At 41.2% G+C, this 18,733-nt stretch overlaps 1 protein-coding gene across 5 annotated transcripts in view; it reads left to right on the top strand.

Annotated features, from left to right (window-relative positions):
• The window catches only part of ZMAT4 (zinc finger matrin-type 4), a 424,404-nt gene that overhangs the window by 125,537 nt on the left and 280,134 nt on the right, over positions 1 to 18,733 (top strand). The window lies entirely within an intron of this gene.

Here is an 18,733-nt window from a genome sequence, read left to right on the forward strand (position 1 = left end):
AGAAAACGAGATTTCTATAAAGCATGAAATCAGGCAGAATTGTCTCTCTAGCCCACTGTTACCAATTCCTTATTTATTTTACCTTTGAGGGAATAGGTTGTTTCACAATGAGAATGCTCAGCACATTCTGGGAAATTATTTAACCCTGCCCATAAGGTCTGCAAGAAGAGCCTCAGCTGAGGTCTTGCGAAAGGTACACGCAAGTCTCAAACACAATTTAGGAAACTGCTCAGTAGGGTCCAGCATCCCAGAAGAACAGCCAAACAGCTCCGGATGGGACTGCTGTGCCAATGTACTCTAATACCAGTGTACCAAGAGGTCTAGGCTGCTGGGAGTGAGAACTTCCCAATTCAAGTATTTTAAAAGTTCAGGCAGACTAACAACTAACACCACCAGATGCCATAGTGCACCAGAACCAGTAGAGCTCTCCATGTGCTCCCGAGACACCCATCTGTTCTGGTCTTTCCTTTGGATTTCTCTGACTGGCAAGCAGTAAAAACCCTGATTTTATTTATTTTTTTAAATAGAAAAAATGGGGACGTAAATTCAGAGATGGTCTTGAATTTCTTGTGCTGGGAAAATGGAATTCTATAGCTAGCACCTTGGAACAGGAGCTTTCTGCCAGAGACCATTCAGCTTCCTCATGGAGGAGGAATGCAAAGGCGCAAGGAGAGGTGATGGGATACTGCCTCAAAAAGGGAATTACAACAGTGGTTCTTTAGAATAAAATATGGTGCTATTTGGTGTGTCTGGTCTCCAGACTTCAGAATGGAGATGGCTATGCAGGAATGTCATCACTGGAAAACTCTCCTATATTTCCATAGCAACAAAAACCAATAGTGATTAGATGCAGATATATCTTGAAAAATTATAGCAGAGTTGGATTTATTGTGTGTCCTCAGCCCATAATTTCGCTATATGCAGTATAAGTACTTTTGGTTCTGTGCTGTCACTTTCATTTAGTGAAAAAGAATTTAACAAGTGTTCCTGTGGAATGTGTTTTAATGCACTTTATGCAGAATGACATTAATAAATAAAGTCATTAATATTTTATTTGCAGGATATAGGCGTGCATTCAGTTTTATATGAATACATGTCAGGTTTCATGGGGGGGAACTCTGATGTGTTACGATAGTGCAAAGGTACACACAAGTGCAGAAAGAACACTAATCTTTAAGTTCTTCCTAATTCTAACTCATTACTTCTCACCTGTATAACTGAAACAAAAACCACTATCAAACTGGGCTCACTTCCCTTTAGAAAGCATTTTGTCTTTTCCAAATCCCATCTATTCCAATTGTCTTCACCAATCCTGTGAAGTTCTATGCCGATGCTCCGACACCTGTGCTCTCTGGCAAAGAGGTAGGGCAGGAAAAGCCAACAGTTTTGAAAACAGGTGGCATGTCTTTTGGCATTTGAGGTTTGCACATCTTGGTAGATTTTAGGTTCAGAGATAAGAGTCCTCCTTTGTCACATGTCAGTATTAGCAGTGCACTTGTACTTGGTGGAGATATTGGTGCATTAGAGTTTTGGATTTTATTAGGATGTCTTGTGCAAAAATGCTCAGATACCCAGGTCAGATAGATAGTCATACTGCCAATTATGCAATGCCATGGCCTTAGCAGCTGGCAGCTCATGGCAGATTTAAAGCAAGAGTTTCAAAAGATCCCAGCTTCCATTCAGGCACCAAAATGAGAGCCAGATCTTCAGAAAAGCTCAGTATCCATCATGCACCTGATAAGTATTGAGCTCTTTTGAAATCTAGCCATGAACATTCTGCATGAACCTAAGCATGAAAGTCAGCTGGTGTCTGAAGGCACCTAACGCTGAATTTGTGACACAGTTAATGACACCTTCTCTCTTTAAGCAGATATATGTCTGTAAATAATTTAAACCAAATGTGACCCCTGTGTAGAGCTAGCTGAAAAATGCAACTTTTCTTCCATAAAAAAAAACTTTGAACAAAACAATTTCGTTACAATTTTTTTGTGGAAAACTGATTTTTCAACGAAAAAATTGGATGTGAAATGAAAAATTTTGTTTAGCCTTGGTGTTAGAGCCGCACTTCTTAGATCCAGCTCAGTGCATAGAGTAAAAATCAAAGGATCAGGATCAGCCTTGACTGGGATTTCCTCGCCACTGTCAGTTTGGGTCACAGTCTTAGTATTATTTAAACCGAGCTTTTGGGGACTAGCACAAAAACTCCCAACTTGTGCTGCTCTTACTGATGTGAGCACGTCTCTGTTTGAGTGGCAAAAAGGCCTTCCTTGCTCATACTGGATTCTACGTCACTTTGTCCAGACCTCAGTTGATTAGAAGACCTGTATTTTACAACGTCACCCTTTTAGGCTGGCAGTGTTTATAAGCATAAGTCAGCCAGAATATCATTAATTTTGATCTTGTGTCCTGCAGTTCTGTTAACTGTTGTCCTTTATTCTCTGTTTTAAGATGTTCCATTTTGTAGATTATCCAGAGCTAATTTTATTTCTTTGCCATTTTCCTTTAATTTCACACTTTTTAATATTTTAAATATGAAAGTCAGTCTGAATACATATTTTAGTTCAGAGATTTTGCAGCCTCTCTCCCCGCTGCAGGAATTGTATTGTTCTCACTTAGCTTCGTGGATGCTGTCACGAAAAGGGCTGCTGATGCTGTATGCCATGAGTGATGCTTTTCTGCACTGTTATATTCTAGTCAAGCAAAGAAGGGGTTAATTATCTCTGTGTGTATGCAACCACACTTTGGTTCTTTATGAAATATAGTAAAAAGAGACCAAATAATCAGAATCTGTCAGGTTTATTGCTTTAAGTCAATAACAATGTAGTACAGGAAAAAGGTTCTCTCTGGTACCAGTCTCTGGGAGCCTGTCTCATGCAGCATTGTTACATTCACCTCACACAGAAGACATGCTCCCACCGTTGCAACCCTAACGCCATCTTTTTCTACCCTACCTGTTTACCGGTAAAAGGTACACGCTGTCGTCCGAAACTAGAGTTCAACCAGTCAACTTTCTGCTTTGTTTTGCTGATACCGGGGTGTACCCCTTATCTCTTTATTCTGAATGTCTGCTGCACTCCAGATACCAAGTGTGAAGGCACCTTGTAGGCCTGTACTAGGGTAGAACAATCCTATGTCTTGTCCTCTTCCTTTGGGACATTCCAGTACTGGCCTGTGAGAGTAATTCCCTGCCTGTTGTTATGGTAAAACCTGACAACTTTCCTATCTATTTAAGCCAAAGCTTACTTCATTTAATGCAAGGTGTTATGGGATATTTAGCATAGGAGAATGGGATAAGTAAAGATACAGGCCAGCTTTTCTGCTTCATGCATACTAATGTATATATGCTGCAGAGAATACATTTTATTGATATGATACATTGATATATAGAACATAATGTACTAGCCAGCATATATTGGTCAAGAGGCTAAAATGGAATCCCTGTAAATTGCTGTGTTCCTGCTGGCTAGAGGTGCCTTGGTAACAGACAAAAGATGCAACAGTGCAACTAATATGCTACTGCTGAGCCAGATCCTCAGCTGATGGAAAGTGAGGTGCGTCCGTGAATTGGTCTGTACCAATGTAATTATTGGTACACTATTTCAGTTGAACTAATTTATTCCAGCTAGGGATTTGGCCCACTGTGCTTAGCTGATTGGGGAAGTGTGTTGTTTCTGAGCTGGTTACATTGATCTTTTTGATCCTTATCATTCCTTGTAAGCCTTTCCCTTGCTTAACAATAGTTTAGCATTTTGTTGAAATCCAGCACGGTGCCTCATGATAGTTTCAGTACATGACTCCTGATTTTAATCTCAAATGCCAGCTAGCAAAGAATCCTTTATAGTGCATACAGATGCTGATCTAATATCCATTTTTTGAGCTACACAGCCAGTGCACCTCACCTGGAAGCTCACTCAACATTGATGAGTCTGCTAAAGACTAACAAAGTCTCTAAGGTGCTACAAGTCCTCCTTTTCTTTTTGCGGATAGAGACTAACCCGGCTGCTACTCTGAAACCTGTCATTGATGAGTCTGTTGATAAACTACTTTTGCTAATCAAAGGTCGTCGTACAAATTTGGCTACAAGCTTTTTATGAGTGGCATGAAATTAAAATGAATGAAAATGAACAAAATCCTCAGCCCGTGTTAAAATCAGGTTCAAGTTTACTGCTTTGGAGAGAGACAAGTAGAAGTTTCTCCAAGCAATATATGACTCACAATTTTATCCACAAGGGCTTTATCATTGGATTCCTTAGTTGCTGGCAAAAAAAACAGAGTAAAATTTTAATTTTTGCCTATTAAGGAATGTGCAAATAACTGATATGAAACACATTTTCAATATTTGGGTCCGTGCTGTCTGTGTAAACAGTTTCCACTGGATTTTATATGCCATGTTCTTGCAGTATTATTATTAATGAAGGTAATCTAAGTGAAGAGACTCAGGAATGGCCACTGTGGAATCTGGAACAAGTTATGGATGTACAATTGAATTTACCAGGGCATTAAGGCAACTTAAATGGTGCATAGGTTCTGTGCTGACCCTCTACAGAGGGGTGAATTTCACCTTTGGGTTCCACCTACTGGTTTAGGAAGTTTTACTTTTGACTTTACATAAAAACATCTGATCGGTCGTATGCTTGACATTCTTGAGCACTTGTCCTCCTGCTGTGCAACAGCATCTGTTTTCAGTGACAATCAGTAAGCTGATTGCGACCCTTCCTTCCAAAGAGACAGTATTTCTCCCCAGCTTTACATAAACAGCACTCTCCTGGCATTATTGCTCAGATCTTAAAAGTAGCAGAAAACTGTTCAGGAGCACCTGATAATCACAAGGAATAGCTGGATTTATGTGCACAAACAGCTTGAATATGTAATTCATCAGGTTCACAGGAAGACTTACTCATTACTTCAAAAACAGAGAAGTAACCTATTATAGTCCAGGAGGACCTTCCAAAACACTTCAAAGTGTAGAACTTAGACTCAGCATGAGGGTTGGCAGGTGGAGGAACAAATTTTGAAAACATAAGTGAGATTCATCTTTATGGAACTAGACTGCAGAATAAATCAAGCAGTGCCCTTTCCAGCATGACTGCCCGTATCATCGACAAGTACTTGGGAAGCTTTTACAGGAGGATGAGTTATGTGACATCACTGACACTGAATTTTTATGTGTAAAAATGGTGGTTGTCTTGCGCTGCAATTACCTTTGTGCAATGCAACCATGCTAAATGAATGTCTTCAATTATACGGTTGCATGCATACAAGTGAACACACTAAATAACGAGGAGTAATGGATCTTGGAATCATTTGGTGCATACACAGTAGCAGCTAAATGTACAATATTGCTGCAGACTGTGTGTGGCAAAATTCTTGGCTGGATTAAATTAGAATTAAGGGTTTTTTAAAAAAATTGTTATGTAGTGAAAATTTCTGCACAATAAACTTATCATTATGAGAGATTAGCAAATGAGGGATAACACACTGCTAGGAATGTAAGCATCTCAAGCCTAAAGCATAGGTAGAGAAGTAGAGTTTGCATTCCAGTCCACTGTCTGCTTCCTCAAGAGGAGAAGCAGAATGGAGTAATAGAGGACACACAAGTATTTGTCCAGGACACTATGTCCACTAGCAATGACTCTTAAAGTATCTAGTGAAAATCAAGGCAGGATGAGGCCTCTAAATGATATTTAAGAAGAAGGGAGAATCTTTGCATCACTCTTCCTTTGTATTAGACCTTGCCATTTCTAGTAAATACATTGGCTTGATTTAAAAATTCCAGCATTGTGGAAAACAAATCTGTTTGTTAGCATTTTAGCTAGCATGCTAGGCATTGTTATCTGATCAGCATCTTCAGCATGATGCTGCCCATGAGATGAAGAATTACACTAAAAAGCTGTGCATTTAACACGTCTGACTGTGTCTGTAACATCCTAGCAGGATCCCAATAATGGTGCAATCTTGCTCTCCCTGTCCAATGTCATTGTTTTCTTGGTCAGAATAACCGCTTAGGCAATATTTCCAGTTTTAGGAAAGGACCTCAGTGTGTCATGTCTATTTGTTGGGCTCTTATTATTGTCAGAGACTATCTGGTGCTATAATAAAATCCTATGCGGTTCCAATATTTGCCTAATCCACAGCTGTAAATCATGTGCTAGAGAAGATATGATCCCCTTTGAACCCATATTATCAGGGATATGTTTAAAAAGAATAAGCAGCAGGGTGTGTATAATCACATATGTCCCTACAGAGAAATAAATGTACAACAGACCAGAAAGGAGCTTGAGCCACAATGAGGTGTATTTGAGAATATCTGTGACAAATACAGTGTCTCTGACTTGTGCTAATGTAGACTGCAGAATAGTAAAGTTACAAATGGAAATTTAGGTGCCACAAGATGGCTGAAGACTGTGTAGTAAGAGAAGACAGGGGATATGATTGGTCCAAGTAAATAGTCAGCTAAAGCAGAAAACTTAGAAACCTGTCATTCATTAATCTTTGGTGATGTATGGAGCGGGAAATATTAATAAGGAATTTGAATGGTTCTCTAGTAATATATGCACCATATTGGGGGACTTAAAGTTGCAAACATCAGAAAGTCCCTTATTCACCTGAGTACAGTAGCCTCGTTGATTTTTAAGTTGGCTGCTCACTCACAGGAGAGAGGTCTACTCCTGTGTGTAACGCACAAATTTAAAAAAACCAGGCCCTAACTTAATATAGGAGGTACATTTCCCTCCCAAATGGCTTTAAACATGGTTTACAGTGAATAAGTTATTGGTAAGGGCAGCTTCCAGGCAGAATTTTATAGGAGTAGAAGTATAGTCATTCCGTCACTATGATTATGCAAGCTCCTGAAGAATCTCTCGAGGTCTGAAGATGCTTCTTAGCAACACAGGAATTGCCATAGAGGATCAGTCCATCCATCCATTACTAGTCCCTGTAACCAGTCAACATCTGAGAAAGGGAGGGACTTGGGCTGGTCCAATAAGCAGCGTCTCATTGCTTCTCTTCACTTTTACTTGAGGGTCAGTACTACTCTATTCATTTGCCACACAGTACATACAAGCAATTATCCCACATTTAAAGATTGGAGCATTTCTCTCTTCCCATTTTTGCTTGCTTTAAGAGTTGGATTTCTGAAAAGATTTTTGCGGAGAAATCTGATTTGACATCTGTTGGATCTTGCCAATTACCTTCAGCACTTAAACTACAGTCTGTCTCCAAAGGAGATAATCCTAAAATGAGGCACAGGACAAGATTGAATGGCTTAGATGGCACAATGAGCGTGTTGTGCTCTTTTGAGTTGTCTGCTGCAGTCACATAACCTCAAATGCTGATTGACTCAGCGTTCTTTACAGCAACTTTTACTAAATGTTCTGACATAGCTGGAGTCACTGGGAAATAAATCTGGACCTTTGGATTCACCTGTTTGCTTTTATGTCCTTGAAACTGTCATTTCATCCAGTGTTGAGGACAAAGATACACACACTTGCTGAACTTGCCCCAGACTAATGCAATTATGTAGGCTGGGAAAGCTCTGATTTGTTAACTCTGCAAAAGTTATCAAGTTCCTTTTGTCATTTAAATTACCAATGACCAAGGGGCTTCCAGTTAAACGAACAGGCCAAGGGTTCCTTTTTTTGTGCATTTCCATTTTTGAATCAGACTGCAATAAAAGGAAAGCTTGACTCTTCTGCCTCTTAGTATCCACATAATTTCTTATTTCCATCTATAGAAGAAGCAATTTGAATAGTCAGATGGAATTCCTTATTATTTTAACCCCTTTAAATATTCTAGAAGGGTCTTCTTGCCTTTGAGAAAGGTTGCTTGTTTCAGTTGCCATTCTCTCTCTGTTCACCAGTTTTCACACTTAGATGGTTCTGGGTGATATCGTGAAACGGTGGCATGCTGCCTTTTTAATAAATGGTCATTGAGTTGTAGCAATAAGGAAAAGAGGTGAATAGAGTTATATTTGGCCAAAAAGTGTTAACGTTGTTATGTTGGCAGCAAATTTATAATCTCAGAACTGCCAAAGACTCTGCAGTGATCTTGCTCCCAGTGAAGACAACCACTGGGAGGGTGGTGAAGCACCGGAATGGGTTACCTAGGCAGGTGGTGGAATCTCCTTCCTCAGAGGTTTTTAAGTCAGGCTTGGCAAAGCTCTGGCTGGGGTGATTTAGCTGGGGGTTGGCCCTGCTTTGAGGGTTGGACTAGTCGATTCTATGATGTACTTCCGTGGGAGACAGCAGCAGGCCTGTGGTTTGTATTTTGCACACATGCACTACCAGGGCTCTGATTCATGGTATGAGTGTGCTGCTTCATGAGTGAGAGGGAGAGAAATTTGTAAAGTGAAAGGCTCTGACACTCACAGCATGAACACAAGGAGCACACTTAATATGAAATTTGCCCAATGACATAATGTCATTCCAATTATTTGTTTTCCACCAAGCAAATTTTGTTTTTTATAGCAGTATATCTAAAAGAGGGGGGTGTGTGTGTGTGCATATATATAATGCTGAAATGAATATGTATATTAATATAAACCAATATACTCTTTCTACAATCAAACATTCTAGCAGGAGGAAAACATGACACCCCAGCTGTAAATCTCAGCATAGGATGAGATGACCTAGGTAAATTAAGAATGCCTTAGGACTTTGGAAACTTCTGCATGTTGGTTGACTGATGTGTAGGACAGGATTCTGCTATTAATCATACTCTATAACTTTGACACAGGACTTTTCCTTCTGGGGGAAAAAAGCTTTGTGTCCCAAGTTAAGAGCTGTAATTGCTGGCAATGCTTTCACCTACACAAGTAATTACAATTCAGTAAGACTGTTAGTATATGCTAAAAGAACAGGAGGACTTGTGGCACCTTAGAAGCTAACAAATTTATTTGAGCATAAGCTTTCGTGAGCTACAGCTCACTTCTTCGGATGCATTGCTGTAGCTCATGAAAGCTTATGCTCAAATAAATTGGTTAATCTCTAAGGTGCCACAAGCCCTCCTGTTCTTTTTGTGGATACAGATTAACAAAGAGCATTTGGTGTCAGCAGGGACTATTCAATCTTGTTGTTCCCCCGTCACTGACACAAGGCTATGTTGGTCTCTTTGCTTCCATTGGCAGTGATGTGGAGAAATAGATACTAATAGCTCTGGAGGGAGTGTTGCGCTATAAATGCAGAACATTGCTTGGTTTTGCTATTGTGCTGGGAGCAAACTTCTGCCACAACTGTTTTTCTGCTTATAAAAACAAGGGCTGGCATTAAGGGGCAGCAAGCAGGGCAATTGCTCAGGGCCCCACACCACAGTGGGCCCCATGTAGCTAAACTCGGAACCCTGGTTGAGAACTGCAGTGATCATTTGGCAGTATCAGTGTCATCTGAGTGTTTTTAAAAATACCATGAATTTCTAATGAAATATCCTTTAAATATTTGTAGAGAAGATCTTAACGTGTTATTAATTTTATATAGACAGAAATAAGAGGAGAAAAGCTACTTGAGAAAAATAGCAAAACATTAAGTCTAAATTATCACACATGGCAGAAATTTTTAACTTTTGAAGTTCAGGATAGAAAGTTGAATCAGTAAAATCTTCTACCTTGATTTGTTGTCCACTTGGGAGCAAAAATAGCCTTATTTCTCAGCATTCATTCAATCTGATTCTGTGGTGGACTTTTCATTTCCACTCTGTTTTTCATATCCTGAGTAAAATCCAAAGCCAACCTGCCAAATTCATACTCCCATATCATTCCAGTGTTGAAATTAGAGATGATTCAAGTACTTGACATTTGAGTTTGCATTTTATTCCAAATTCAAAAATGGGCCTGTTTTGCCAGATAGCCATATTTTGAGACTATTTTTTGCACAAAAATTGACCCATTTCCAAGTGAAATCATGACCAATTTAAAATCCCATAAGAAATAGCCATGTGTTCAGTAAATTCTGTTAACGTTTGGAATATTCCGATTCTTATCCCTACTACTACTTGTTTTCTAATCTGAAATAATACTCTCAGTTGTATGTCTACCAACATCATCCCTAGATATCACAGTGACTAGAAGCCATATCAATAAAATAATAAATACTAGAGAAAATCGGAACATTGTTATGAACATGTAATAGACAAAAATGAATTTTTTTGTTAGAACTGGTGATTTTATAGGGCTCACTGCAGAGTGGGGGGGAAGCCCTATATAATTATATATTAGACATAAATAGATCAAATTTAAGGGTGCCATATATTACATATTCTGACTGAATTACTGCAACTTTTAAAAATTATTTTGTATAGTTTTAAATATTTGAAGTGCATACTTGTATACCTACGTGATTGGAATAATAGAGACTTGGTGGGATAACTCACATGACTGGAGTACTGTCATGGATGGTTATAAACTGCTCAGGAAGGACAGGCAGGGCAGAAAAGGTGGGGGAGTAGCACTGTATGTAAGGGAGCAGTATGACTGCTCAGAGCTCCGGTACGAAACTGTAGAAAAACCTGAGTGTCTCTGGATTAAGTTTAGAAGTGTGTGCAACAAGAGTGATGTAGTGGTGGGAGTCTGCTATAGACCACCGGACCAGGGGGATGAGGTAGATGAGGCTTTCTTCCGGCAGCTCACGGAAGCTACTAGATCGCATGCCCTGATTCTCATGGGTGACTTTAATTTTCCTGATATCTGCTGGGAGAGCAATACAGCTGTGCATAGACAATCCAGGAAGTTTTTGGAAAGCGTAGGGGACAATTTCCTGGCGCAAGTGCTAGAGGAGCCAAGTAGGGGGGGGCGCTTTTCTTGACCTGCTGCTCACAAACCGGGTAGAATTAGTGGGGGAAGCAAAAGTGGATGGGAATCTGGGAGGCAGTGACCATGAGTTGGTTGAGTTCAGGATCCTGACGTAGGGAAGAAAGGTAAGCAGCAGGATACGGACCCTGGACTTCAGGAAAGCAGACTTCGACTCCCTCAGGGAACGGATGGCCAGGATCCCCTGGGGGACTAACTTGAAGGGGAAAGGAGTCCAGGAGAGCTGGCTGTATTTCAAGGAATCCCTGTTGAGGTTACAGGGACAAACCATCCCAATGAGTCGAAAGAATAGTAAATATGGCAGGCGACCAGCTTGGCTTAATGGTGAAATCCTAGCGGATCTTAAACATAAAAAAGAAGCTTACAAGAAGTGGAAGGTTGGACATATGACCAGGGAAGAGTATAAAAATATTGCTCGGGCATGTAGGAATGATATCAGGAGGGCCAAATCGCACCTGGAGCTGCAGCTAGCGAGAGATGTCAAGAGTAACAAGAAGGGTTTCTTCAGGTATGTTGGCAACAAGAAGAAAGCCAAGGACAGTGTGGGCCCCTTACTGAATGAGGGAGGCAACCTAGTGACGGAGGATGTGGAAAAAGCTAATGTACTCAATGCTTTTTTTGCCTCTGTCTTCACTAACAAGGTCAGCTCCCAGACTGCTGCGCTGGGCATCACAAAATGGGGAAGAGATGGCCAGCCCTCTGTGGAGATAGAGGTGGTTAGGGACTATTTAGAAAAGCTGGACGTGCACAAGTCCATGGGGCCGGACGAGTTGCATCCGAGAGTGCTGAAGGAATTGGCGGCTGTGATTGCAGAGCCATTGTCCATTATCTTTGAAAACTCGTGGCGAACCGGGGAAGTCCCAGATGACTGGAAAAAGGCTAATGTAGTGCCAATCTTTAAAAAAGGGAAGAAGGAGGATCCTGGGAACTACAGGCCAGTCAGCCTCACCTCAGTCCCTGCAAAAACCATGGAGCAGGTCCTCAAAGAATCAATCCTGAAGCACTTGCATGAGAGGAAAGTGATCAGGAACAGTCAGCATGGATTCACCAAGGGAAGGCCATGCCTGACTAATCTAATTGCCTTTTATGATGAGATTACTGGTTCTGTGGATGAAGGGAAAGCAGTGGATGTATTGGTTAGTCTCTAAGGTGCCACAAGTACTCCTTTTCTTTTAGTGGATGTATTGTTTCTTGACTTTAGCAAAGCTTTTGACACGGTCTCCCACAGTATTCTTGTCAGCAAGTTAAGGAAGTATGGGCTGGATGAATGCACTATAAGGTGGGTAGAAAGCTGGCTAGATTGTCGGGCTCAACGGGTAGTGATCAATGGCTCCATGTCTAGTTGGCAGCCGGTATCAAGTGGAGTGCCCCAAGGGTCGGTCCTGGGGCCAGTTTTGTTCAATATCTTCATAAATGGTCTGGAGGATGGTGTGGATTGCACTCTCAGCAAATTTGCGGATGATACTAAACTGGGAGGAGTGGTAGATACGCTGGAGGGGAGGGATAGGATACAGAAGGACCTAGACAAATTGGAGGATTGGGCCAAAAGAAATCTGATGAGGTTCAATAAGGATAAGTGCAGGGTCCTGCACTTAGGATGGAAGAATCCAATGCACCGCTACAGACTAGGGACCGAATGGCTAGGCAGCAGTTCTGCGGAAAAGGACCTAGGGGTGACAGTGGACGAGAAGCTGGATATGAGTCAGCAGTGTGCCCTTGTTGCCAAGAAGGCCAATGGCATTTTGGGATGTATAAGTAGGGGCATAGCGAGCAGATCGAGGGACGTGATCGTTCCCCTCTATTCGACATTGGTGAGGCCTCATCTGGAGTACTGTGTCCAGTTTTGGGCCCCACACTACAAGAAGGATGTGGATAAATTGGAGAGAGTCCAGCGAAGGGCAACAAAAATGATTAGGGGTCTAGAACACATGACTTATGAGGAGAGGCTGAGGGAGCTGGGATTGTTTAGCCTGCAGAAGAGAAGAATGAGGGGGGATTTGATAGCTGCTTTCAACTACCTGAAAGGGGTAAGGGTCTCAAGTTGCAGTGGGGGAGGTTTAGATTGGATATTAGGAAAAACTTTTTCACTAAGAGGGTGGTGAAACACTGGAATGCGTTACCTAGGGAGGTGGTAGAATCTCCTTCCTTAGAGGTTTTTAAGGTCAGGCTTGACAAAGCCCTGGCTGGGATGATTTAACTAGGAATTGGTCCTGCTTCGAGCAGGGGGTTGGACTAGATGACCTTCAGGGGTCCCTTCCAACCCTGATATTCTATGATTCTATGATTCTATGTCTTTGGGGAAAAAATAGTGTGGAAAGTCCAGAGAGACTATTACAGGGTTTACAAAGTTCAGCAGTCCATAGCTAAAAATTCCACAACTCTGGCATTTCAAAACAGAGCTCTTCAATTAAGCTTAAAATGTTCTATTCAGACCTTCACACAAGTGAATCGCTGCAAAACAGAAATCCAACCACAGAGCCTTTCCGAACTCTGCAATTTCATTTTCTTGTTTGAGGAATATAAGTGACGTTACTGTAGCATTAGCAGTTTGCTATAAGACCATTGTATAATATAATAAGACCATCAATGATAATACAGTCTGAGATACCAGGGAAATTATTAGATGGTTAAAATATACAAGTCCTCCTTTTCTTTTTGCGGATACAGACTAACACGGCTGCTACTCTGAAACCTTAAAATATACAGTATTTTTAAAGGGAGGGGAGAGATTAATCCTAGAAAAAGCCCCTCTTACACACAGAATACTAAAGGAGGCCACAAAATAGGGAAATTGTAAGCATGAGGATCTGTAGTTAAGTATTTCATTTACGTAGAATTTTTCTTATAGGAAAAAGAGCTTTAGGATTACCATCTCCTTTTCAAGGATGTCCACAAGGGATACAAGCATTTAATATAATAATCAGTTCCTCCCTGCCTTTTCAATGAAAATATGTTAAATGACTCACATAAGTGACTTTCTGTAATGCCTTTTTGAAACCTGCCTGCTGTTTTTCCAAAGAGAAGAATAATGGAGTCGAGTTGTGTGTACTTTTTAAAGAGAAAGGAACCTTCCTTCTGGGACACAGGCATGTTAAGAATTATATTGTGTCTCATCGTCTCCATGCCTAATTTGCTCCTTTCATACAAACTGAAAGTTTTTTCTTTTTAGCCCTGTGTAGGAGCTGAAAGCAAGTCGAGTCCTTTCCTTCTCATAAATCAGTAATAAGGGCTCTGTTAGCCAAATTATAATCTCAGTGACTGTAAGAGTAGCCACTAAGAGTCGGGGGATACTGACCCTTGCCATGTAAAAGGGCTGTAAACTTGACCAATGCCAACTGACTGGTACCATGAAGTAAAGAGCACTTTCTTGCCAATACTCCTGCGTGTGATTCCTTTACAGCAACACCTGAGTGGCCCAGTTTCCTTCAGAAGCTTTGCACAGGTTGAAACTGCTTATACCGTAGGAAACAATATTTTTGACATCGATGCACAAGAGGGAGCAGGATCCAGCTCAGTCTCCTACCTATGTTGACTGAGCACCTGAGTCAGACTGGACTCTATGCAGAGGGAGCAGATCTGTTGAGTAAGAAGGTGCCATTATTACCCAGTAACTATTCAGAGCAGTCCCAGGCTTTAAGGGAAAAGCACCTCAGCACTGTAGGCCAAAGAGGGGTGAGAAATTCCTTCTTGCCGCTGGGCAGTGGTCAGCATTACTATAGGAGCATGAATCTCTCCTTACTGGGCTCCTGTCTCCAGTCTTCCTTCTGGCTGCAAGGGTGGACAGTAGCCAGACCCCAGAGATAGTGAAGGAATCTGGCCGCTGCTTTGTCTCTTTATAGTGAGGGAGGGCGGAGAGGGCCAGGCCGTAGCCAATTAGGCTGATGTAAAAGGGCTGCTGCCAATCATCCTGCCCTTTTCCTCACCTGAGCTTCTCCTGCCTGTCCTGAGCAGTGTGCTCACAGTTCTACTCTGACTTCCATGGGAACAGGATCAAGCCCATGGTTGGCAGCATTCTGTGGCCCGGCAGCAAGGGATCCAGTCTTCTCCCCACTCCCTTGTCTCTAGACCTGGGGCTGTGCCGCGTTCTTTTACTCGCTCTGCCCACCGCTGTACCTAAACCATTCCAGCAAGGGCCGCTGTGAAACACTGCACCACGACGGATGGGGCAGAACAGCGGCGCTCTTCAGCTTTCTTATGGATGGGCCCAGGATGCTTTAATTATTATTCAGACACGTACATGTCTGTGCTTTGTGCGGTCTCATTCGTTACTGTTGCAACTTGAAGCTTTATGTGATATCTCCCTTGTATCCTAAATGGCCTATCCTCGGTGGTGGCATATTCAGTAAGCCTTTAAACAAAACCTGGATTGCAATTTATCCAAGTCTTTTTGTCCACGTCAACTTGAATAGTTGCAACTGAATTGCCACTCTCACAGGCGACTGCCTATTCATGTGCATTAGCACTTTCCAAGGATAATGTTGCCTACAAGGGATATTCATAGAGAGAATGAAAGGTAGCCCAGTTTCATCCTTGGGGATGTGCCCACAATGATGATCAGCTGCAAGAGCTTCCTCATTCTGCTACAAGGAGACATTGTTGAGTAGTAGAGCACAGAACTGGGAGTTCGGACTTCTGGGTTCTCGTCCTGGTTTTACCAATGATGTGTTCTGTGACAAGCCACGCAACCGCTCTGTGTCTCAGCTTATCCAGGTGTAAAACAGGTGTACTAAGGGGTGTTGTGAGGCATAGATAATGTTTGTTGAAGTGCTTTGAAATCCTCCAGTGAAAGGTATTCTGTAGGTGCAAAGAGTTATTGCCGTGCTTATGCTTATTCTATAACATAACCTTTTGGTTTCTGTCATGAAAAAAAATTATGAGCCAAGTTAACCCCCTATTTCCTGACCCAGATCACTCATTTATGAAAACAGAAAAAGACCAAAAATTAATTGAGCTCTACATGGTCAGTAACCTTCTGCAGATCTAAGGAAACTTCTCCAACAATAGAAAAGGAGGACTTGTGGCACCTTAGAGACTAACACATTTATTTGAGCATAAGCTTTTGTTAGTCTCTAAGGTGCCACAAGTCCTCCTTTTCTTTTGCGAATATAGACTAACACGGCTGCTGCTCTGAAACTTCTCCAACAATATCGTTTTATTCCATGGTTGTAGAAAATCATTAAAGAATGTTTTGGGATGAAAACCTGTCCAATCAGACGAAATGAGAACATTAGTACGTTAATAACTACTTGATCTGCTATGCACTAAGCAGCCTAACATCTTCTCCAGGCAAAGGAGGAGCACTCCAAGACACTATGTCTGAATACATGGGGTTTGGAATACAAAGCACAGGTTTTCCATTCTGTTGCAAATAAAAAATTTAATGTAGGGCACTCTGGAAAGACCACAGACAGCATGATGCTATTCTAGGAAAGTGTATTTTATCACCACCTCTCAACTTACCAGTGCAATTTGTCTTCTAGGGGCCTATTTGAAGATTTTCAGCTTTTCAGGGCAGGGGCAGTCTTTATTTCTATGTATTGCACAGCAGTGAGCACCCTCTCCAAATTAAATAATTAAATAATGATTTTTGGCAACAGAGATTTTTACCAGGCCAAAAAAATAAAATAAATTCACTTTCAGAGCAAAGCTTTGGGTACAGGTTACTCTGGGATCTCCAAGAAGATACAGGATGGCTCTGGTTTTCAAGCTTTGTTCCTACTCATTATCTATTTTCCTTAAACAGCTCTGGAAGCTTACATGTTACTCATGAACCATTTGAGCCCATTAACTTTAGAAGACAACTTGGAACAATATTGACTGGAAAGGACAGTATTGGAAGGGAATCCGCAGTAGCCTGCCACTCAAAATATCAAGATGCTGTTGCAGGATTAAATTTCTATATTAACCTTACAGCTATTTCAATTTTTCACAGTGAAGTAACCTTTTATGGGGTGCATAGATGAGCCTCCACCTTCTGAACCTGCCTGTTTGTGTTTGTATTGTACATTAGTTGACAAGTTATTTACTGTCAGACATGTCTTCAGAAATAAATTGCAGTAAGATGTAACTGTAGAGCACATCCCTTATTACCTTTCTCCTCTTTGCATTGCACTTTGCATCATAACGTTTATGAAATTGTGCATACTCACAGGAGTGTGTGCATGTACTCTTTGAATAAATAAGTTCGTCTTCTCTATGGTGAGCATCTGAGACCTCAGAGGAATTTTATATGCCCAAATTGCAATTTAGCCCACTTCGAACAGCCAGGCCAGGCCACATGTTGACTTCCTGGATTTTAGTTAGTTCTTTAGGTCGGAGACTTTCACATGAAGATGCAGAGAAATTCTCTTTGCAATTTTGCTCATAAATCTTTGTGCATTTCCTATTTTTGAAAATGTATATCTGTCTGTTTAATTGCCTGTTCCCTGCTCTGCAGTCTAAACCTGGAGGCAGAAATGTGAATTAGGTAAACAGTGCAGTTTAAGCTAAGCACGTGCCCTGAAGAGGAACAACTTTGTTACAGGAGGAAATACAGACCATAATGAGTGCTGTATTTTAAAAGATGAGCAGTTAGTTCAGTGAAGTGGCAGCATGTATACAGTGGCACATTCCTATGCATTATCTCCTCTTGCCTTTACTTGCTCATTTAACTGATCTGCTGCACTTGCGGAGTTTTACATCATGAGAAAATGCTAAACGTTTACTTAAGAAACCCCATTTAACTGTAACAATTGAATAAACAATACAATGGAAAGCAAAAGGCATCAGTTAGTGTTGTTTTTTTTAAAAACACATGCTACATGAAAACATTTACCCTGGTGAGCCCACTGAGATGTTGTTTCTTGTTCAGGGGTATTCAGTTGACCGGCAGCCAGGTAGCACCTATATAAATAGCAATTACTGTTTGTTATTGCAACAGTGAACAGGAAAGCTAAAATTAGTATGTCAGGAACTGCTTTGTGTGGAAGAGTAGAACACCATCATCAAGAGCCCTAGACAGATATTTCAACCAACTATAAATGTATCTTAGCGCATAGCTCTGGTTTTGATAGGCCACCCTGCAACATGGATCCAATACTCAAGTAATCAGCTCACCCAATGTGGGGCAGATTTTCAAAGGGGCTCAGTAGTCAACCTGCACCCCACGAATCTGGTCGGTTATGGGATAGCTGGTCCCTTTGGAAGATCTGTCCCTGATTGTGTGTGTTGAGCTCTTCTGAACATTTTGTCTGTCGCTATAATAATAATGAGTCACGCTGAACTGTGCCAACTACCAAACAAAATGAGAGAGCAAAAGAGAGAGAGGCGGAACTTCTCATACCCACCAGTTAACATACAGTCACTTTTGTGGCATAATCATGGGGGAGGGAGATGGCTAGTCTAATAATAGTAATAGACAGGAGACTGGTATTTACTCTACTTCATGGGCTGCAGTGATGATCTCCCTTATTGCTCAGACTCCACTGCTGTTTACAGTCCAGAATGCTGGACATTATATAAGAACATAAGCTGGCAGGGAGGGAATTGTTTTGTTGAGAAGAAATTGGAAATGGTAAGAGACATGTATGGGTTGAGTGTATTCTAATTAATGAGAATTATGCTGGATTTTTTAAAACCATCCTTCTTATTTTCAACCTTATTCTCTTTGGGGTGAATTTCATACTTGCTTATATTATCCAGCTGCCATTTTGATTCAAAACATGGTAGGCCATAGAGCCAGCAGTAGTTAATCTAACAGTCTGAAAGGAAAAGGATTCTTTTCTCCCTCTGTTCCATGTTCTCTCTGGCTTCATCTGCATTAGGAAGTATTTAGCAATTAAAAGATCAGGCCATTTATATAAAGATGATGATCAAGCCATGTATAGAATGGTGATGGCTGTCTAAGACACTGTGCACAGAGTACAGACAGGCAGAGTGAAAGAAGAATAGCAAATT

This window comes from Lepidochelys kempii, chromosome 26, assembly GCF_965140265.1.
Source record: "Lepidochelys kempii isolate rLepKem1 chromosome 26, rLepKem1.hap2, whole genome shotgun sequence".
Lineage (NCBI taxonomy): Eukaryota > Metazoa > Chordata > Testudines > Cheloniidae > Lepidochelys > Lepidochelys kempii.